Genomic DNA, 23,326 nt, shown 5'->3' on the forward strand with positions numbered 1-23,326 from the left:
CATGGAGAAGGGAGGAGACGTGAGAGGCACTGCGATGAAGCCGTGAAACCTGACGGAAGTCCCTAAGAAAGATGGGGACTACAGGAACGCTAGAGGAGGTTTTGATTGGGAGGGCAGGCAGGGGAGGACACACTGGAGAAAGAAAGCTTGGAGCAGTATTGGGCTAAGAGTCCAGGCAAGGAAGGAGAGTTGGAGCAATGGTGAAGGGAGATGAAGGTGAGGTTAATGACTAGAGCCGCAGTTTCCATGATTGCTAAACAGAGGCACTATGGAGGCATTATCCAAGACTGGATGCTTCAGATTTTGTCCATTGAAATCATGAGCAAATATGTCATGTGCTGTGACTCCTCTCCAAGTGGTGTGGTCGCCCATGCAATCATTGACTTTCTTTACACCTCCCCTCTTCATCAAGTGTCTGCAGAAGGTCACATCCATCTTACAAAAGCCTCCCTCAGGGACAAGTTAGAACTTCAAGGCATCTTGCTTGGCTCTGCCAGCCGTTCACACTCCAAGTTTTCCCAGCACCTCCTGTTGGTAATATAGTTCTTGACTCTCCTATCAGCCCTTTGTAATTCTAGAATTCTGGTGCTCATTTGAACTCAGGATTAGGGATGATAATTTTGCTTTCCCTTTTGATGACTTACAAACTGGCTTCAGACTGTGATCATATCCTTGTAGATGACCAGCTAACATCTGCTAGGTTAAATGCTTTGGTAGGTTGACCAGCTGTCTGAATGTTCCTAGAACTGAAGTTTTTCTGGGATGGAAGACTTTCTGTGATAAAAATGGACAAGTCCCAGGCCAACTGGGACAGTTGGCTGATATAAGTTACTCTGTATGTTATATTCACTACTGTATCCCAACACAGTGCCAGATAGAAGATAGCATTTAAGTTTTACAAAGGAATACTTGTTATAATGATTTATAACAATGATTTACCAAATATTTATATGTATTATATCATTTTATCTTCATAGTCAGTAACCCTCTGTTCATCATACATGTGAGAAATTTGAAACTTGAGAGGTTGCCAACTGTCCAGGGCCACATATCCAGTAGGTGGCAGAGTTATGAGATAAACCCAGATCTGTCTGATTTTGACCTTGGGTTATTTCTGGAAGGCAATGATGCCTCTATCGCCTCCTGTCATCCACCTGCTGGGGTAGTGAGTTAATGCTGAGTTCTGGGAGCTGTCAGAGACAGGCTCCAAGGGAATAAGAAATGTTAATAGGGCCTAGCACTTTGTAAACTCTCAGTAATAGCTACCACCCTTCTCTCTCCAGGGCCCCTTTCCCCAGGGAAGCTTGTTATCTGCAAGAAACATGAATTTGTGAGAAAGAGAAAATTTGTAACTATCAGCAGGAGTTAGAAATCAGGCATTTGTAGTAACTTTTATCTTCATGCACATAACATGAAATATATTGCTTTAATAACCTTAAGCCTTCATGTGCTCTTCAAATGACAGTGTGTATAACCAAAATTAAGATACCATTAGGATAAAAGGTAGGATTTCTCTCATGTGTTTACCTACAGGTATTTTCACATTGGAACTGGTGCCCTGTGTATTTTCCATTGACCATCTCATGACAGTAGTTAACTTGTGACATCTTCTGCTATGGAATAAGTCTCCAATCACTCAAAATCCTCTGAGTAGCTTAGATTTATAATGCAGTGTTGAGTTCTCTTAATAGACTATTATTATCAGATTAGTTACTCATGTGGCAGCTATTATTTTAGTATAATAAACAAATGTAGTTCATAATTGTAAATTGTATTGTGATTAATGAATGTGTCACCCTGGCACAGCAGTAACATATTTGCTCTTTGTTTAATAAAATTTAAAGGGAGATTGAAGAAGGAATTACGATATGACACCTACTAGAGATGAAACTGGTAATGCAGCTCTAGGTCAGTGCTTCTTTCTCCTGTATGGGAGCAGTTTCCTTGATGTGAACAATTCATAAAACCAGGGATTACAGTGGACTGCAATGTATGTACAGGGTCCACTTTCATCATCAATTAAATAATCTGGTGTGCAAGACTCTCCTACTTTAAAAAAGCTAAAAAATTAAAGACATGGACATGCAGTTAATTCATTGACTACTTTTTTTCCCTTAAAACTGTTGTCCACATTGTCACTGTCTTGCTTCTCTGAGGTGTGAACTACAAGCAACTTTGCAATTGGTCAAGTTGTTTAGCTTAGAAAATTAAAAATTTAAACTTGTGTCTGTATTATAATCGTTGTAATATGCAGTGGTAAAAATGACAGCTTAATGTAGAAAGCTATAATTGGTTATAAAAATGCTTTAAGAAATATTTCTATGAATAATTTAAAGGCCAATATTTTATAATGCCAAGTCAAAATAAAACTGACCCTTGCCTGCCACTAGAAATCAAGTCATACTGAAGTTCTCATAAATGAAGGAACTGAACATATTTTTATTTCTACTGCTAAGTATAATGACGGTTTGGGGCAGCTAATGTGAATACCCAGTTTGGTGTGATAATCAGGACCAAAGTGATGGTTATTGGTTAAAGGAGATCCAAATCACCCCTTTGTCAACCTTATTACTTTTTTTCCTTTTTCTTTTTGCTTTAAAAAGTACAGTTCTCAATTATCCAATCAGTATGTAAATACCTTGATGACAAAAGAGATTTTATGTATTCTTGTATTCTCTGAAAAGACCAGCATGGTAACTCACACCTAGTTGGATTTTGTAAACATGTATTACTTGCTTGGTCTATACTTTTGGAATAACTGTGTAAAGGACATGGGAAGATTGCTATTGAGATATGAAAAATAGATTAATGTGATATATCTCAAAGTTGGGGGATTAATCAATTATGCTTTACGTCTGATAGGAGAAATAATATCCAACTAATTAGCAGAATTTAATGATCTGTCTTGCCATCAATTTGTTGCTGCTGTCACCAAGAGGGCCTGGTTCCTGAACTGGATGTGGTCTACTAAACATAGGCACCCTACTAATGCCCAGAAAGAATCAGCGTTTTTCCATACTCAATAAATATTACTTCTACTTAAAATGTTATTTACATTCTTCTCACAATATTATGAAAATTTAGGGAATGTTGACCCTTTAGAATAATTTACATACTTTTTGGGGAATGGGACTTATCTTAAACAATTGTCAAAATGTAAAAAGTATACATTAGGTCGAATTTGGTGGAGGCAGGGCTTAAGAAGATTGAAGACAAAAGGCACTGCTATGTGAGATGTAGAGTAAGGTGGGGAAGCTTCTCTTTTCTACTACCTGCGTGGAAGGATCTACAAGTTCTAAATACATGTAGGTAACAATGGTAAGCTAAATCTTCCCTTAATTAATTTGGGGCACTTGGAAAGATTATCTGTGGTTGTGACAGAGCAGTTAAACTCTTAGACCTTCTAATACTGAGGACTGTTGAGAGTAAATTTCAGGAGAGAATCTTTGAACAAAAGAAGACTTGATTTGTAATATGTGTTAAAAATAAATTGTCTTAGGTTGCAATGGTGTGACTATGTTCCTCCAAACTTCATGTATTAGAAACTTAATCCCCAAGGTCGTGTGTTAATGGCATTTAGAGGTGGTATCTTTGGAAAGAAATTAGGATTAGGTGAGGTCATGAAGATGAATCTTCCATGACTGTACTAGGTTTATAAGAAGAGGAAGAGAGACTCAGCGGGCACACTCACTCTGTCTTACCATGTGCTGCCCTCTGACATGTGAGGTGTGGCAAGAAGGCCCTTGCCAGAAGCCAAGGAGATGCCAGCACCATTCCCTTGAACTTCTCAGCTTCCAGAATTATAAGCAATAAATTTCTTTCCTATATAAATTACCCATACTCAGGTATTTAACTATAACAACAGAAAATGGACTAAGAAATAGGTCTTTTTTTTTCTTTAGTTACCAAGAAATGTACTGTAGGTTTTTTATTTCTTAAAGAAAACTTTCTCTAAAAAGATCTTTTCTTTGGCTAATATTACTTATGTTCACTTGCCATAATAAAGTTATATTTCTATATCAAAATATATATATTCCAATCTCTTCTTAAAGTAAATGATGAAACTCTGTCTTCTTCAAAAGCACAGATGTGGTGTACTGATCCAAAATTGCAGGTCCAGTGTTTTTGAGTGGTGAATAAGCCTAATTTTAAAATTTGGCACTCTCAAACTAAAGAAGCATGTTGTATGCCTGAATGGAATCACTAATGATGAATTAAGCAAACCATTGATTTGGGAACAGAAGGGACAATGTGGGTTCTATTTACTAAGTCCCAGAATCTTTTGAGGCAAACTACATATTACTGAGCAATATTGAAACTCTATGTTCCTGGCTATATGTTCATTTACAGCAATATATATTTTTGAAAAAAATCTGTGAAGGAGCCAAGTAATTAAAATTTCTCCCTTCTCTTTACAACACAGCTCAGGGAATACTCCAAAAATTCTCTGGAAAACAAAAATTTAGAAGATATTTTAATAGAGTGAATATATTAGTTCCGTTAGGAAGTTAACCAGTTGCATCAAAGTGTTTTTTTTAACAGTTTATTGAGACATAATTTACCTACCATACAATTCACCCATTTATATGTACAACTTAATATTTTTAGTTGTAGAGTTATTATTTATTCGCAGAGTTGAGTGACCATTAGCACAGTTTTAGAATATTTTTATGATTCCTAAAGGAAGCTGTATGACTATTAACAGTCACTCTCCATTTCTCCCTCCAGTTCCAATTTTCTGGAGCTATCAGGGTAGAAGAGACACCTCTAAAGAAGTGTTTGAGGAGTTCCCAGAGGAGAGGAAGACCTCAGCTTAGGACCAGCTGGGTTCTTGACATATATGATGGAAAAGAATTTCAGCATGGGCCAGACAAAGGCATGGACGGAGGTGTATTTAGGAAAGTAGATATATGTTTCAGGGAGATTGCCAGGTTTCTCAGGTGTAAACTATTGGCTGGGATCCAATATTTATAGAAGGGCTGTATCAAGAACCTAACTGGAGATGGAGCCAGGGTGGAGCTTTACAATTTCACAACAGTTTTCCCTGTGCTTGCGTATTTCCCTCATTTTACAAGGGCATGTTTTTCAAGATTTACAACTGTGCTTTCTGCATCTCACTGGCTTGTGGGCATTCTTTGAAGATTCAGCATTTCTCTCTCTTTTTACTAAATCCCCTTCTCAGAACCACTTACTTACTTCTGTGTCTTCAGACAACACATGGTCTTTTGTGACTAGCTTTGTGTGTGTGTGTGTGTGTGTGTGTGTGTGTGTGACTAGCTTCCCTTCTTAACATGTTGCATGTTCCCTTCATTCATGTTGCAGGATGTGTTCAGACTTCATTCCTTCATGTTGTCAACTGACCTTCCATTATAAGATTATACTTCATTGTATATGTTCATTCACCTGTTGATGATCATTTAGTTTGCTTCCAATTTTTGTTATTATTAATAATGCTATAAAAATCTGGGTACAAACTTTTGTGTAGAAATTTGTTTGCACTTGGGGGAAATAGATACCTAAGCATAGCACTGCTGAGTTAGATGGTAACTCTAACCTTTTGAGGATCTATTTCTTGAAGCAGATGTGTATGTCACATTCCTATTGGTATGTTGGTTCCAACTCTGGATACTGATACTCATCCCTCTCCAGGGTCTGTTTGGTTGGAGTACTGTTGGTGAAGTTTGCCCTTCCCTGATATGTTGCTGGGAGGGTGCAGTCTCTAGCATTGCATTGATGCCCTGCTGTGGCAATTATTTTAGAGGGTTCTCTCTGTTTTGTTTTTTTCCCCTGATCTCTGCTAAACTGTCTGTCTTTGATAGCATCACCCCCAGCACCTAGCCTCCACTAATTGCTGGCCAATCCATCTATTGTTTTTAGCAATGTCCTGGGACATAAGTTGCTCCATGTTCTAAGCCAATTAAATTTCATTCTCTTTGCAGGAGAGCTCTGCTCTTTTGAAGCTAACTTTTGAGGTTTGTTCTTAGCTCAGAAGGGATCTTCTTCTTCTCTTAAAATTCCATCTGTCCTTTAGTTTAGTTGTTGCTTTCATGGAACCATCAGGCTCCAAAATTGCTTACTAGCAAAACCTCTGCTCTATTGCTGCAGAGCTGGGGGCAAGGATAGTGACCCACTTTGTGAGAAGCAACGCACTTCTCTCCAAGTTGGCACTGCATGGGGCATTAGCCTCTGGTCTTTTGGCCTGCCTCTTTGGGCACAGAAAACTATATCTTACTAACTAGTGATCTGGGACAAGGACAGTGGGCAACCTTTTATTTTTATTTTTTGTTTTTTTCATGACATTGGAGTAGAGCCTTGATTTGAATGAGAGTTGGGTGAGCAAGGGCATCCCAAACTGAGCCACTTTTGCCTAAAAGTAAGCTGCTCCAACCCAGAACTCCAAGAGAAGTAATGGCGGCTTGCTCCACCAGGACAGGTACTACAGCTCTTGCCTGAGAGCCCTTGTTCATGGCTGCACCCTGAGGTGGGAGAAGGGCAGGTAATGGTGCAAAATGCCACAGACTCTTGATACTCACCAGGATTTCACAGATTACTTTAAATGTTTCCTCATTTGTTTTATGCCCTCAGGACAACACCCAGAGTCTTTAAATGCTCTTTTTGTTTTTTCCCTTTGAATAATTTTCACCAGTTGTAGCTGTTTCATTGATGATGGAGTCCAGTGCACCCACCCCTCATGTTGCCATATCTCTGGGGAAGATAGTGCAATTTGTACATAGGTCAGTTTGGTTAAGACAAAAAGAGCATTCTAAGAACAACAAAAGAACATGAGCAGAGAGAGCATGTAAGAAATATAAAAAATCAGTAATATGTTATACTTGTTGCAACAGAAACTTGGATGCAAGAAGATAATGGACTATTACTAAAATGTTGGAAGAAAAAAGAAAATAGAAGAGCTATTTATTATCTTGGTTTCTGTGAGACAGGATTATAGACACAGCTTAGCTGGGATTTCTCTTCATGGTCTAGGTGTTAGCCAAGCTTCATTCTCATCACAGCTTTGACTGAGGAAGGTTGTGCTTCTAAGCTCCCTCCAGTTCTTGCAGAATTCATCTTGCAGCTATGGAACTGAGGTCCCCATTTTATTACTTGCTGTTGGCTGGGGCCTGCTCTCAGTTTAGAGCCTTCCGTAGTTTTTTGCTATGGGAACTGCCTTGTTGGCCCTCTTACGCCATGCCAGATTAGTTGAAGACCCACTAGAGAATTGATATCTCCAGTTTTCTAAGTCAGAGTCTTATATAAAGTAATGTAACAGTCGGAGTGACATGGTATTACTTTTACTGTTTAAAGTAACCTAACAAAGGACTTGGCATCTTATCACCTTTCCTATAATCTATTGTTTGGAAGCACATGCACATTCCATCCTACACTGAAGGGGAGACTATACAAGGACATGACTCAATGGCAGTATACAAGAATTTTATTTAATTTCAGAATGGCCCCTTTGGGGCTGCTGGTTGAACAGCAGGCTCAGGTAGAAGAGCTGGTGAACATTTCTCCATACCTCCTTGATGCTGAATGTCTTCTCTCAGGGTAGTGCCCCAGTCATTATGCATTTGCTCCATGGTCTCAAATCATAACATCAAATTACAGCATACATTATTTATTTTCCATTTCTGCTTTACATTCCATGACTTCTTCCCCCAAGTATCTGGGTATATCCTTGACAACTTTTAATTATAAACTCAGTCTTCAAAAAGGTAGAAAAGGAACACTGGGAGAGGAAAGGTGTGAAGAAACAGGATTGGGATAACCAAGGGAAATTTTTAGAAGACAGATGCATGCCTGAGAAAAAGGAGAACAGAAACAGCAAGGAAACAGAAGGGCAGATTTGGTTCAATACCAAATCAAAGGAGGAATGAAATTAGCTTGGTTGCTTATTCATATTTTAAAATCTCTAGCTAATCAGTTAGTGAAAAGTTAAAAAAAGAAAAAAAAAAGTTTAGGAGCTGCAAGCAACATTTGAGGCCAAGGCATTACTCAAGATTAACGCAATGAGCTTCATTCTGTAGTCAGCAGTGACTCCAAGTAAAATTTATGAAGGCAGTCAGTGACTTAACGTGACATAAAAAAGCTATTTCTCTTTACTGATATTTTTTTAATCATCCTGTCTTTCCACATGGTCCTTGTGGCTGGTGGATTGCAAGTATGTGTCAGCATAGAAGCTGCTGTTGGCTTTGATTTCTAGAAGCTGATTGATGAGGGTCTTTCTAAGGAAGCAGAAGTTACCAATAAAATTGACTCTAATGGGTGCTTAGGGTGCTGTTATTACACAGCTGCAGACAATAAGCCAAGAGAGGAGCAGCTGATGTACATCTTGAGATTAAGATAAGGTGGTGCTTGGAGCAATCGTTTAGTAGAAATTACAAAGTATTTATACTATTTATTGTATTCATGGTGCATTCATTGAATTGGCAAGAGTGTGGTATTAAGAGAGCCATGGATCAAAAGCTCAAAATAATTTGAGTGGAGCCTGAATCCCACTAACTCCAGACGGTCTTCTAGCTTGTCTGGGCTAGTTACTAATGAGGGAATGAATTACAAATTAGAAAATCTGCTCACCACCAGTCACTTGCTTAATCCCTTTGCTGAATTTTTAGTTCCCCTGCTTTAAGGATGAATTCCCAAAGCCTTACCTGACCTATCAGGCCTTCCATTATTTTTTCCTTGACCAGATTTCCAGCCCTTGCTTTAGGCACTCCAGACTTCCTTGGTATCATTATTTTCCTTCAAAATGTCTGACTCATTCTCATTTCAAGTTTTTCATACATGGGGCTCCTTTATGCTGCTAATTCTTTCCTGTTTCCTTTCTCTTATTGACCTTGCTCATGGGTTCATTTTCTCATGTCAAATGTCCCTTCCTGGAGGGGTTCTTTTCTCATCCTCCCAGTAAGGTTAGTCTTTCTGTTCTATGCTCTTAGAACTCCTTATTCCTGCTAGGGTCAATAGCACCTGTAATATTGATCAGAAAGTGTTCATTTCCTACATTCCCTGGTAGACTGAATGTTCATACTGTGTCCTTATTTCAGTGACTCAGTGTGATCCTCTGTGTCTAGTATTTGGGTCAAGTGATGAAGAGCAGGACTTTGGAGTCCAATGCAGCCAGTTACTGGTTGACTGAGTTACTATTAGTGTTATGGTTGAGATGTAGTGTCCCCAAAATCTCACGTGTGAGACAATGCAAGAAGATTTGGAGGAGAAATGAATGGGTTACAGCCTTAACCTAATTAGTGAATTAATTCCTGATGGGGTTAATTGAGCTCTAACTGGAGGCAAGAGGGGTGTGATTGAAGGAGGTGGTTCATTGGGGGCGTGGCTATAGGGTATATATTTTGTATCTGGAGCCTAGAGACTCTCTCTCTCTGCTTTCTGATCGTTATATGAATTGTTTCCCTCTGCCACACTCTTTCGCCATGATGTTCTGCCTCACTTCGACCTCCAAGGAATGGAGCTGGCCTTCTATGGACTAAGACATCTGAAACCGTGAGTCCCCAAATAAAAACTTTTCCTCCTCTGCAATTGTTCTGGTCAGGTCTTTTAGTCACAGCAGCAAAAAAAGCTGACTAAAATAGTTACTGTTAGTTACAGCCAGTTACTGTTAACCATGGAAAGTCTTTTAATTTCATTGAAACTTATTTCCTTTTACATGAAAAGAATGATATCTTCCTTGCCCAGTTTTTTGAGAATTAAATGAGATCACACACTTGAATCTGAAAGAGCAGCATAAAAACCATGGTTATGAAGGCCAGACAATTTAGATCTGGCCTCTGCATGATATGAAACCCATTATCTTTTTTTTAATCACACTAATCCCAGAATACTGAGAAACAACATATTTTAGCAATATACACAACTAATTTAATTCACTTTTGATAGTTTTGGTTTGTGTCTGTCTTTATTCTTAGTCATTGGCCTTTATGTTGGGTAATGGGGGAGGGGATCATGAGAGCTATAGTAACTTTCTTCTATAGTCCTATGTGAACATTCCTGCCACAGGGTGAACACTTCATAAAAGTTACCTCTGTGTTAACCTTGTTGCCTTTGAGCTATAGAGAATTTATTTGCCTGTGTATTTTTTTTTTCTCCTCTCTGGCTATATTAGGAGGGCAATAAGAGATCAAAGAAGAAAGTTCAAGACATTGTACAAATTGGCTTTCAATGAAGATTTTTAGCATGTTGTAGGAACTATGGAAATGTAGTAGTATGAGACCACCACTTGGATTTCCATTTTTTTTCCCATTAACTTTATTTTTATTTAGTTACGGTTACTGTTAGTACCAAAAGGAGCCAAGACTTATTTATCCAGTTATTGTATTAAATATTTTCATGTATTAATCTCTGTGATAGCATTTTGGAATAGTCAGTCTTCATATCCTCATTTTAGTAATAAGGCAATAAGAGAGAAAGCTCTTGACCAAGCCTAATGGAGCTGGCATTTAAAGTCTTGATTACTATATCACTCAGCACCATGGTGGAAGCACATTTCTAAGGGTTTAGAGTGACCAAGAGTCATCCAGGGAGCATTTCTAAATGCAGTTTCCCTGGATCTATTACCAGAGTTCTGATTTAGTGATCTGTGTTGGGGCTTTTAAATCTGTATTTTTAACCCATGTTTCTAAGGCATGTGGTCCCTAAGGCACCTGGAAAACATAGATCGATATATCCTGAAAGAAAAGTCCATTGCTCCTTTGAGTTCTTGTGTAAAGCAAATGTAGGACTGAAATTCTAAAGTGATTTTTCTAGGCACAAAAATCACTTCTATGTGCAAACACATTTTTATCTTGATATAATCAAAACTAGTATTGGTTATCCAATTAAGTCATTATAAAGAATTCTAGAATAACAATTCCCATAAGTATGTCGCCGATGAGGTAAAATCTTCTTCCAGGTCTAGGGACAGTGGTCTTATCCACAGTATATATGAGGATTTGGATACCAGAGACCAACTGAACCCTCTGCCACATGTGTGGTTCATTCCATAGGGCTCTCTTCATGTCTTCCGAATTGCAAGAAAGAAAGAATTTGTAAAGAAACTGATAAAATATGGTTAGTTATTTCAGGTGAAAGAAATCAAAGGCTTCGTATAAAATAAGCCTGCTATCAGAATCATTCAAATAATTCCCTTTGATCCACTCGAGAAAATGGAATGACTTGTTTGTGGTTGATGCTGTACCCCAGCACGTCGTTTCCTTTCTTAACCTCTTTCTTAGTGGTTGTAGTATTTCTTACAAAAAAAATTACATCTCTAGTCAGACAGAAATATAGCACCTATCCTGACTCAAGGCTTTCTTTGCCAGACTGTACTTGGTGAATTCATGACCAGATTCTCCCGAGGCCAATCAAGCAGGATAATCAGCCTGCCCAGACTGACCCAATTAAGTTTAATTAGTTGTTTTTTCAATCTCTAAATTTCCTAGCCAGGTGGACTTTATGGTTTTTATTAAACAATGAAGAAGAGCTGAATCTTTGGAATTAGTTGGCCTCTCAGGTGCTTTCTGTGGGTAATAAAACTCCAGGAAATCTTCAAATCTCCATAAGGAAGACAAGCGATGCTAAAAAAAAAAAAAAAAAAAAAAAAAAATTTTTTTGGCTTTGCTTTTCTCAGGTTCTCTTTTAAATGGAAAGTATTCCTGCCTTAGTTTGAACAAATGTCAGTATCCTCTGTTTTCTTTGGCCAAGATGATAATGACAGTGCTGAACCTTAGGACGTGCAGAGTACGCCTCACCACTCCTGGCTGGCGCCTTTTTGACATTCTACATTGGAAGTCATCTGGACAAGGGAAAATGTAGGCTCTGAATGGGGGCCTTAAAGGCAGTCATGAAGACTCTAGGGGTAAAGCAGAATTAAAGTAAGATAAGAGGTGGATCAAATAGAGAGTAAAACTCCTGGGAGAAAATAATGAAAGTAACTGCCAGTCTGTTTTCTTTTGATCATAATGAAATACAACAGATTATAATAGCCTACGTTATAAAGTCATGAAGAAAAAGATTATTTTGGTTCATGGGTTGGTCCAAGGTTGAGTGACCTCATCTGGTCATGGCCTTCTTATTGATAGAGTCCCGGTGTGGCACATGGTGAAAGACGGGGATATGTAAAGTTCAATACTGGGGTGGGGGGCACCCTGATGACTTGATCCAATCCTATTTGCCTTCCAAAGGCCCAACCTCCAAATGCCATAGTTGGGTTAAGTTTCTAATCTTGCAGTGGGGATTAAAGTCCAATATAAGTTTCAGAGGGGAAAAAACAAATTCAAAGCATAATAATTATTGTTAATAATGGACTAAAATAAGTAATGTTAAAATGGCTCTTAGCTAATTTAATATTGATCTATTTGGGGGGGCTAATGATTTTATTAGACACTACAAATACTAGGTTTCAGGGCATTTGGAAACTGTTTAATTTACACAATTCTTAAAAATACTGTGAATTGGGGCTGGGGTTATGGCTGAACGGTAGAGCGCCTCTACCACGTGTGAGGCCCTAGGTTCAATCCTCAGCACCACATTAAAAAAAAAAAAATGATACTTTTGTGTTCAACTTCAACTAAAAAATATTTTAAAAATATTGTGAATTTAAAAGTTCTACTTTTAATTGGCATTATAGTTTAGATGCGGTGTCCTCCAAAAGCTCACATGTGAGTCAATGCAAGAAAGTTTGGAGGAGAAATGATTGGGAATCCCTGATAGAAATTAATGGGGTGGTAACTGGAGGCAGCTCTTCCTTCTTGGTCTCCTTTTCTGGACCTCCTCACCAATCTTTGAAAGTTGAAACCTCTCAAAGCTCAGAACTTGCATTTTTTTTTCTTGCATACACTCCTTAAATCATACCCTGCTTCAGATCTTGAAACAGCATGTGTGTTTGCACACATGTGGGCACACACAAACATATCCCCGAACTGTATGTGATGTTGGCTCAGTGAATTATGGAGGCAAGAAAATTAGAAGAGCCTAAAGAATTACAAAGTTTTCACCTGATTTAAACAAATTCTAATTTTATGTCCAAGGTAATTGCCTTTTGAGTGTGTTTTTCTTTGTTTCTGCTGTCTTTTGCAGGATTAAGCCATTGCCCCTTGATACATATTAAACGTGAGTTATCTCAACTGTGGGAAGAGCTGCTAAGAATTACAAGGATACTTTCTCAGTTGCTGGGAGAAAATTAGATGTTGTCAGGTATATGGGCTAAAACACCTGGCACAGACTAAGGACAGAGACCAGGGAGACACTGAACAATTTTGGAATGGTATTGCTTGGGGCGCTTTCCAACTTTAAATTTGAAAATAAAGTGATTGGAAGCCTTCGATTACTTCCTCCACCTAGAAACATATTCTCATTGTCCCTGAGACACCATCTTTTCTGACACTCCTTGGATTTCATTGGCAGCTCTTCCTTCTTGGTCTCCTTTTCTGGACCCTCCTCACCAATCTTGGAATGTTGAAACCTCTTAAAGCTCAGAACTTGCATCTTTTTTCCCCCCTTATATTCGCTCCTTAAATCATACTCTGCTTCAGATCTTGAATCAGCATGTGTATGCACACATGTGAGCACACACATATTACAAATTTTATACCTACAGTCCTGACCATATCTTCTAACTCCAGACTCTAATTCAGTTGCTCACATGATATTTATGTCTGAATGCTCAGTTTTCCTATCTACTATGTTTAAATGTTGCCTTTGCTTCTAGAAATTGTTCCTCTGTCTTTTCCATGCCAATAAACTGTGTTGGGAAAGGCCCCAAATGGCTGTAATTAGGCTCCCTCACCAACACTTCCAGCAAGTTACGTTTTTAATGTTTAGCTAGGGCTGGGAACCAGCTATATTATGGTCAGTCAAGGACAGAAACCCTGGTTCAGAACACATACTTAAGGTCATAAATATTAAATTGTGGTCTTGTGTCCCCTTATATAACCTGTTGACACTGTCGTCTTTGTCCTGTGTGGGGAAAAAAGGGCTTATGGAAAAGACTTGGGGGCTAATAGGGACAAAATGAGGGCAAAATGAGGACTACAATGAAACAGGCTAGGAACTGAAGCTGGAGGCTGTGGCCACTTCTGAATAAAGCACATCTACTATCTTAATTGCATTTTGTATCTTTATTCATCTGATAAGCTCCAAACCCTGTTTCCTGGGTCAGAGCCCCTGCATGATATGGTTTCCATTTTTTTCCCAGTTGCTCAGAATAAAAATGTTCATGTCATTCTAATTTCATTAGTTTATCCTGTGAGCTTGATCCTCAGAACACTTCTTGCTTTGTATTCCCTTGTCCAAGATGATTGTTTCCCCTCAGCTCTTGAAATAGCCTCCTGATTCTCTGTATCTGCCATCACACTCCTATTTTCTGTCCAGAGCATGCACAGTGATGTTTAAAACATGATTTTATTGTGTCACTTTTTGCTCAAAATCCTCTAATAATACTCTTTCCAAAGCTGAATCCTGTAATTACAAGTACCATAAAGGCCCCAATTCTTAGCTTTCTGATTCGGCTTTACTTTCCACTAAGCACTATTTGGTTCACTACTCATGTGGTACTATTTCTTGCTTCTTTGTCCTGTAGAATGGGTTCCTCTGCTTCGAGATTCTCCCCCCTCTATTTACTACTCCTAGTAGCTTCTACCTTTGAAATGTCTTTTTTTTTCCCCCATTAGGTTTTCCTGGAATCCATTGCTCTTGCATTCCTTCTTTCTTCCCTTGTGTGCTTGGTCTTCCTTGCTCACCAAATGCCTTATGCATGTCTCTGTCACTCCATTTACCACAATGATGATTAATTGTCCTCTGTGCTTGCATCCTCTGCCAAGTTATGGATTTCTTAAGAATAGGAGCTTAGTCTTCATTCTTCAGTCAAATCTAGTGCCTGGTGCACAGTTTTGTGTGTGTGTGTGTGTGTGTGTGTGTGTGTGTGTAAGTGTAAGGAATGAAAGAAGCAGTTCAACAGTTGGGGGAATGAGATTAGGCCACTTTCCCCCTTTGATTAACCAAAGGGGGGATAAAATAAACTTGAGCATGTTCCATTAAAATTAAAATAGTCTAAAAGTTGAAGGAGGTTCTGTGTGATGCCTCCTCCCCACTTCCCTCCCCCGCCCTGAGCCCTCAGTATAACTAGGTTAGTAAAAGCACTGCAAAAATCTGGAGGATTGGAAGTAGGTAAGAAACTTAAATAACTAATGTTTGTGAATAGCCATTTTCTCAAGGGGTTTCTCAGATGTTTTTTAAGATTAAGTGAAAAAGTCAACTTAAAATTCCTTATTCCTAAGACCCTTTTCCCCTTGTCAAAAGAATACCTCAAAGAATAAGTCTATGGATAGAGTTGCTATCAGAAACTTGTGATGTTACATATTTTTGTTTGTTTCTTTACTATGGTTTGTACAAGTGTCTCCCAAAGGCCCAGGTGTTAAAGGCTGGGTTCTGAGCCAGTGGCACTATTGGGAGGTGGTGAAATCCTTGGGATATGGTACCTAGTGAAAGGTTTTAGACATCCGAGGCATTGCCTTGAAGGGGATTATGAGACCAGTTTCTTGATCTTTCTCTTTCAATTCCTGACCATGAGGTGAAAGTGTCTTCTCTGCCACCATGATATATACTGTGCTACTCTAGCCAATGTCATGGACTAAAATATCCCAAGCTAGGAACCAAATAAACCTTTCCTCTTTTTAGGTTTCACCACTTATGTTTAATGTAGTCCTTGAAACTCTAGCCAGAGCAATTAGACAAAAGAAAGAAAGGAATACAAATAGGGATAATTTAAATGAGGTATTTTTTAAAGAGTTGGCCAACATTTTTTTTAACTAGTAAAAATTTTTAATTTTTTTATAATTTTGTTCTTTTTAATTATGTATGACAGTATAATTTGACTGTATAATTTGACTTATCTATAAAAACATGGAGTACATTTTATTAGGATTCCAGTCTTGTGGTTGTACATGATATAAAGATTCACTGTACTATATTCATATATGTTCATAGGAAAGCCATGTCAGAATCATTCCACTGTCTTCTTTCCTTTCCCTTCATTACCCTTTGTCTAATCTACTGAACTTCTGTTTTTCTCTGCACCAACCCCTCTCCTTGTGTGTTAGCATCCACATATCAGAACATTTGACCTTTGATTTTATTTTGGGATTTGCTTATTTTGCTTGCCATAATAGTTTCTATATCAATCTATTTTCTTTTTTTGGAAAATGTCATAAGGTGATTCATTTATGGCTGAGTAATATTTCATTGTGTATACATACCACATTTTCTTTATCCATTTATCTGTTGTAGGACACCTAAGTTGGTTCCACAGTTTAGATATTGAGAATTGAAGTGCTATAAACATTGATGTGGCTGCATCACTGTAGTATGCTGATTTTAAGTCCTTTGGGTATCTACGAAGGAGTGAGTAACTGTGTCATATGGTGGTTCCATGCCATTTGAGATTCCTCAGCAGTTTTCTGAGGAATCTCCATACTGCTTTCCAGAGTGATTGCACCAATTTGCATTCTCACCAACAATGTATTAATGTACCTTTTCCCACATACTTGTTAAAATTTACTGTTGCTTGTGTTCTTAATTTTTTGCCATTCTGACAGGAGTGAGATGCAATCTCAGTGTAGTTTTAATTTGCATTTCTCCAATTGCCATAAATGTTGAACATCTGTTCATATATTTGTCGATCAATTGTATTCTGTGAAGTGTTGGTTCAGTTCCTTTGCTCATTTATTGGTTGGATTGTTTGTCTTGTTGGTGTTAAGTTTTTTGAGCTTTTTATATATACTGGAGATTAATGCTCTGAGTTGCCGGTGGCAAAGATTTTATCCAATTCAATATGCTCTCTCTTCATACTCTTATTTCTTTTGCTGTGAAGTTGTTAGTTTGATATCATCCCATTTACTGATTCTTGATTTTTACTTCTTGCACTTTAGGATTCTTATTGAGGAACTTGGTTTGTAAGCTGACATGGAGAGTTGGGCCTACATTTTCTTCTAGTAGATACAAGGTTTCTGGTCTAATGTCTAGGTGTTTTATCTATTTTAAGTTGAGTTTTGTGCAAGGGGAGAAGATAGGGGTTAAATTTCATTATGCAACACGTGCATTTTCAGTTTTCCCAGCAACATTTGTTGAAGAGACTATCTTTAATGTATATTTATGGTGCTTTTGTTTAGTATAACTACACCTATGTGTGTTTGTCTCTGTCTTCTATTCTATTCCATTGGTTTTCATGTCTGATTTGGTACCAGTACCATGCCATCTTCTTTACTATGTGTGGGAGACCAACCTTACACGTGACTGAGTCACACTCCCTGGCTGTGTGCTGAGGCTCTCAGCCGCAGAAATGTGGCAGAGCTTTTCCCATTCTTCTTGGGTTTGAGGGTCAGTGTCTCATGCATGGGTGTGTCTTGCCACAGCCCCATGGGTGAAGCTATGCTCACCTGTTCTTTTGTAATATAATCCCTTTTCCCTGTTTAGGATAGAATCTTCCACGGAAGTGCCTTGTGTGTGTCCCCTTCTCTTACTGTGCCCTTGGGTGTGGCCTACCCAGGTGTTAGTGAACCTGCTGACAGTGGACATCATGAAGCTAGACTCAGCCCCCTGAAAACTGACCCCTTGTCTCATTTGAATAGCTTCTCAATAAAAGGGGTCAGCGTGTGCTCTCTCGCTCTCTTTCTGCGGACCCTTAAGGTCAGAGGAACCGTCACAGCGACCCCAAAGAAAAAGGTACTGTGTCTCTTGTGTGGTTATTTCGTGCAGCCCAGTTAGCCCAGTTTAACTGGAGTGACCCCTGAGCCTTTTAGTCGTGAGAACAGAAACCTGGCACTATAGCTCTGTAATATCATTAAAGGTCTGGTATTGTGATGCTTCCTGCTTCACTTTTCTCACTTAGGTGAGGAACAGCTTTGGCTGTTCTGAGCCTCTTATTTTTCTGAGCACAATTTTTACTCCTTTTTTTCTGTTTCTATGAAGAATATCATTGGAGTTTTAGTAGGAATTGCATTAAATCTGTATAGTGCTTTTGGTAGTATGGCCATTTTGATAATATTAATTCTGCCTATCCAAGAACATGGGAGATCTTTCCATCTTCTAAGGTCTTCTTCAATTTCTTTTAGTGTTCTGTAGAGGTCTTTCACATCTTTTGTTAGATTGAATCCCAGGGTGTATTTCTTTTTGAGATTGTGAAGTGGGATAGTATTCTTAATTTGTCTTTTGACTGATTTATCATTGGTGTATAGGAATACAATAGATTTTGGGGTGTTAAATGAATTCAGCAAAGTAGCAGGATATAAAATTGAGTTCTAAAAGTTTTCTGGAGTTTTTTGAGTCTTCTAAATGTGGGATCATCTCAGCAAATAGGATTAAAGAGGTCAAACTATCCCTATTTGTATTCCTTTCTTTCTTTTGCCTAATTGCTCTGGCTAGAATTTCAAGGACTACATTAAACATAAGTGGTGAAAGAGGGCATCCCTGTTTTTGTTTTTAGAGGGAATGTTTCCAGTTTTTCTCCATTTAGAATGATGTTGGCCTTGGGTTTAGGTGTATAGCTTTTACAACTGAGGTACTATCACTAGTTTTTCTAGTGTTTTGAATATGAATGGATGCTGTATTGTTAAATTCTTTTTCTGATCTTTTAAGATAATTATGTGATTAAGTCTGTTGATGTGATGAATTACATTTATTAACTTTTGTTATGTTGAACCAGCTTTGCATCCCTGGAATGAAACCCACATGATCAAGTGTTTTATCTTTTAAATATGTTTCTGTTATTTGCCAGTATTTTATTAAGAGTATTTGCATCTATATTCATCAGGGATATTGGCCTGAAGTTTTCTTTCCTTGATGTATGTTTGGTTTGGGTATTGATGTGATACTAACTTCTTAGAATGAGTTTGGAAGGTTTAACACCTTTACTATTTCATGGGATAGTTTGAGGAGGATTGGTATCAGTTCTTCTTTGATGATCTGGTAGGACTTCATTGACAATCTATCTGGGCCTAGGCTATTTTTTTGTTGGTAGATTTTTTTTGATGGCATCTTCAATTTCATTGCTTAAAATTGGTATTTTCTATGTCATCCAGGTTCAATTTGGTAGATATATTTCTCTATAAATTTGTCTTCAAGATTTTCTATTTTATTGGAGTATAAGTTTCCAAATAGTGCTTGATTATCCTCTGTACTTAAGTGGTGTCCATGGTGGTGATATTCTTTTTTTTATCATGAATTTTAGTTTTTTTCCCCCATTTCTGTTGGTTAGCATAGCTAAAGGTTTATCAATTTTATTTTTTCTAAGAACTGTTTCCTTAATTCTCTCCCCACAAACATTTTAGTGTCAATTCCGTTGATTCTTTTTTTTTTTTTTTTTTTAAGGGGTAGGGGCCTGTGATTTTACTTCCTGTTGTCTTAAGCTTTTAATGTTGACTTGTTGTTTTCCCAAGACATTGATATGTAATGTCAGGTTTTTTGATGATGTTGTAGTCTCTTAATTAATGAGCTCAGTGTTATGAACTTTCCTCTAGAATCACCTTCATAGTGTCTCAAAGATTTTGATGTTGTGTCGCTTTTCTCAATTACCTCTAAGTATTTTTCTGTTTCACCCCTAATTCTTTCTATCCATTGATCATTCAGTAGCATATCATTTAGTCTCCAGATGTTAGAGTAGCTTCTATTTTTTTATTATATCATTTCTAATTTCATTCCATTATGATTTGACATAAGGTATTATCATTTTTTTTTGCATTTGCTAAGCTTTACTTTGTGGCCTAAGATGTGGTCTATTTTAGAAAATGATCCATGTGCAGCTAACAAAGCTTACTCGGTCACTGAAGGATGAAATATTCTATATGTCAAGTGTAAGATATTAATTTTGTTTTGGTTCTATAGCTGCTTTAGTTTTTGTTTGGATCATCTAAATAGTGATAAGAGAGGTATGTTAAAGTCACCCAGATTATTGTGTTGTAGTTTATTTGATTGTTGAAATTGAAAGTATCTTTGATATATTTAGGTGCTTTATTGTTTGGGGCATAAATATTTGCAATTGTTATGTCTTGTTGTTGAGTAATTCCCTTAAGAAGTATGAAATGACCTTCTTTGTCCCTTCTGATTAACTTTGGTTTGAAGTTCACCTTATCTGATATAAGGATAGAAACCCCTTCCTATTTATAAGATCCACATGAATGAAATAATTTTTCCATCCTTTTACCTGCAGTCTGTGGATGTCTAGGTATATGAGATAAGATGTCTAGGTATATGAGATATCATTTATTTATGATATCTTTGATTGGCATCCATTTTCTTTCAGATCTTGGTATATATTCCAAGACCTCCTAGCTTTTAGGGTGTGAGTTGAAAAACTGGCTGAGATCTGATTGATTTCCTTCTAAATGTAACCTGTCATCTTTCCTCTAGCAGCCTTTAATTTTTTATCCTTATTCTGTATGTTGAGCATTTTCATAATGTGCCTTGGTATAGGTCTCTTTCAATTTTGTATATTTGGAGTCCTCTGTGATTTCTGTATTTGATTTTCCATTAAATTCTTAAGATTTGGGAAATTTTCTGATATTATTTCATTGAAAAGATTGTGCATTCTTTTGTGTATCCCCCAGCCTTCATTTTTGCTGATAAATCTTAAATTTTGTCTTTTTGTGTTAGCTTATATTTCTTTTAAGTTCTTTTCATGTTCTCAACATTTTTTCTCCACGGTCAGCTTTAGTTTCCAGATAGTTTCAGGCAATGAAAACAAAATGCACCATCTTCCAAGTGGTCTAGTCTGTTGGTGATGCTCTTCAGTTAATTTTTAATTTAGTTTATTGATTCATTTTTGAGAATTTCTGGTGGATTCTTCTTCAGGATTTCTATAACCTTGTTGAAATGATCTTTCAGTTCTTATTTTCTGTTTTCACTCCTTAAATCATCTTTTACTTCACACATCAATTTAACTGTGAACTTTCTAAATGCCTTCTCTAACATTTCCTCTACTCTGACATCATTTGATGCTGTTATTGAAGTATTTCAATTTGTTTGAATGGTTCTTTTTTTCATGTTTGTGTGTCTACCCATTTATCCATAAGAATCTGAGGTGGCAGAGCTTTTAGTCTATGAATTTATAGTGTTCCTGAAGATTTCCAATATTATGTTTTAGTAGAAACAAATAATTACAACAACCAAGACAATCAATATACAGCATTAAACTAAATATTTCCTATTTTGGCATCTACAATATTAATTTATACTATAAACAGAAATGGTATGGTAGGCAAGTGACAACAGTAGAGATTTTTTTTTTCCCCACAAAACCATTTGATATTTCAAAAAGGTGGAAAGGGAGAATGAGACGAAATGTAAGATGTTATAACTGAAAGGGGGAATGAAAGAGTAAAGTGTTAAAGGAAGAGCGAAAGAACAATAGAATTTGGCTGTTGGTGAAAGAAAATATAAGAATCAAGAGAAATTGAAGAAAAACAATATGAAATGAAAAACAATAAAAACAACAAAACCAAGGTATACTAATCAAAAACCCCAGTCCTCAAAAGACTAAATCCAGAAAATAATTACCTTCAAGAAATGCTGTAAATGAGAAGAGAGACAAATTGTGTGTGTGTGTGTTTTCAAATGTCCATGGACACTTTGACATACAATAATTAAAAAAAAAAAAAAAACAAGATTCTTGATGGAAGATTAAGGAATTGTTTCCATTGCAATGGTCAAAAAAGTGGCTATAATATTATATATTGGTTGTCGGTTCTCGGTTGTCTTTCCATTTCTTTTCTTGAGGTATATATTGTGCAAAAGAGTGGTAGTTGGGGGCTGTAAATTCCTTCTTTTTGTGAGTTTGTCATTATTACCCATCTCAACTTCCCTTCTCAGCAGTTTGTGGTGGGGTAGGTTAAAGGGGTTTGAGTCTAGATAGACCCCGATGCTTTATGGAATGATGTTTAGTGAAGCTTTTAAGTTTGCACACCTCCAGAGCCCAGATGCTTCTGATCTGTTCTGGGTGTCTATTAATTGAATCTCCCCTGGATTCCTCTCAAGTGGTGGAGGAGCCAGTCCTTTGCTTCCCCTAGGCCTCCCACAGCTCCCATGTCTCAGCCACCTGGGCTTAGTCCCAAAGTGCACATTTTCTCCCCCATCCTCACCTGATCAAGTTCCTGATGGTCGCTAGCTGGTCATGCCAACTGTGGGACTCAAGGAGTAAGAAATACCCAGGATCTCGGATCTGAGGGTCTCGAATTTCCTTGTGTGCGACACTTTCTATGCCTGAATTTCACCTGGTTTTCTAATCACACTCTGGGTTGCATGGCAGTCCTCTGCCATGTCAGGTTTCTGGACTCACCTGGAATTACAAAGGTATTACCCTGGATTTGGACCCCATCCCCTGGCTAATGTAACACAGTGGAAAGAGATGGCGACTGACCCTCTTCTCTGCAAGTCACTAGGAGAGGTGCAGCGTCCCTCTCACAAGAAAGCAAAGTGCAGCTCTCCCACTGGATCAGGCTCAACAATATTCCCATCACCATCCTCTTTGCTTCAAGACATGCTTTGGTGCCACCAAATATGTGGGCTCTCTCAGTTTCTGTGTCCTGCCCAAGGTGGATAGGTGCCAGAGGTGGGTTTTTCCTTTTTTATTGATTTCTAAAAATTTTATTCAATTGAATCTTTTGTGTCTGTAGGCCATTCTGAAAGACCAATATTAAACCCTAGTAGGATTTTCTTTCTTTCCTGGTCCTAGGCCATGAAGCTGTTTGGAAAGTAACCATCTCTACTCGTCCACCTTGACTTCTTTCTCCTAACACATTCTTCTACTCACCTTTTCTTCCTGCCTTTATTTTCCTCTGTACTCCATCCTTGTTCTTTCCTATTGTAGAATTTCTCCTTATAGTAAGATAAGTTAGGAGACTTTGACCAGTGCCACACATTCGTCATTCTAAGTAAGAGCTCCAACGGGAGTAGGCATATGTACGTACTCTATGAAAGATGCTAGTTGGTCTAACTTGGCATTTGTCTTCATTACTAAGCCAACTACCTTGTGAGGGAAGGACTATAATGGGCCAGTTATGGGTTCAGTGGCCACATGTTCGGGTTTGTTGGTACTTAGATGGTTAGGATTAAGTTTGACTGTAGCTGGGATCTCTGCTAACATCAGTGACCTTGAACAAGACAGGAGGCCCAGAGCACTTGTGCTCCAGAGTTTTTAGTCACTCAGATTTATTCTTTCTTATTACAAAGTGAGAAGTCTCCATTTTCAAGATCACCTCATGATCTAAGATTGCTTCTCCAGCTCCAACCTTCACATTCATATGCCAGCCAGCAGGAGAGAAATGCCGTGGGACGGGGGGGGGGGGGG

At 37.9% G+C, this 23,326-nt stretch overlaps 1 pseudogene; it reads left to right on the forward strand.

Moving 5' to 3' along the window:
- Positions 1-210: 210 nt before the first annotated feature.
- The window catches only part of LOC107138387, a 49,291-nt pseudogene continuing 26,175 nt past the window's right edge, over positions 211-23,326 (forward strand).

The sequence above is a fragment of the Marmota marmota genome, unplaced genomic scaffold (genome assembly GCF_001458135.2).
Source record: "Marmota marmota marmota unplaced genomic scaffold, marMar, whole genome shotgun sequence".
NCBI classification, from domain to species: domain Eukaryota; kingdom Metazoa; phylum Chordata; class Mammalia; order Rodentia; family Sciuridae; genus Marmota; species Marmota marmota.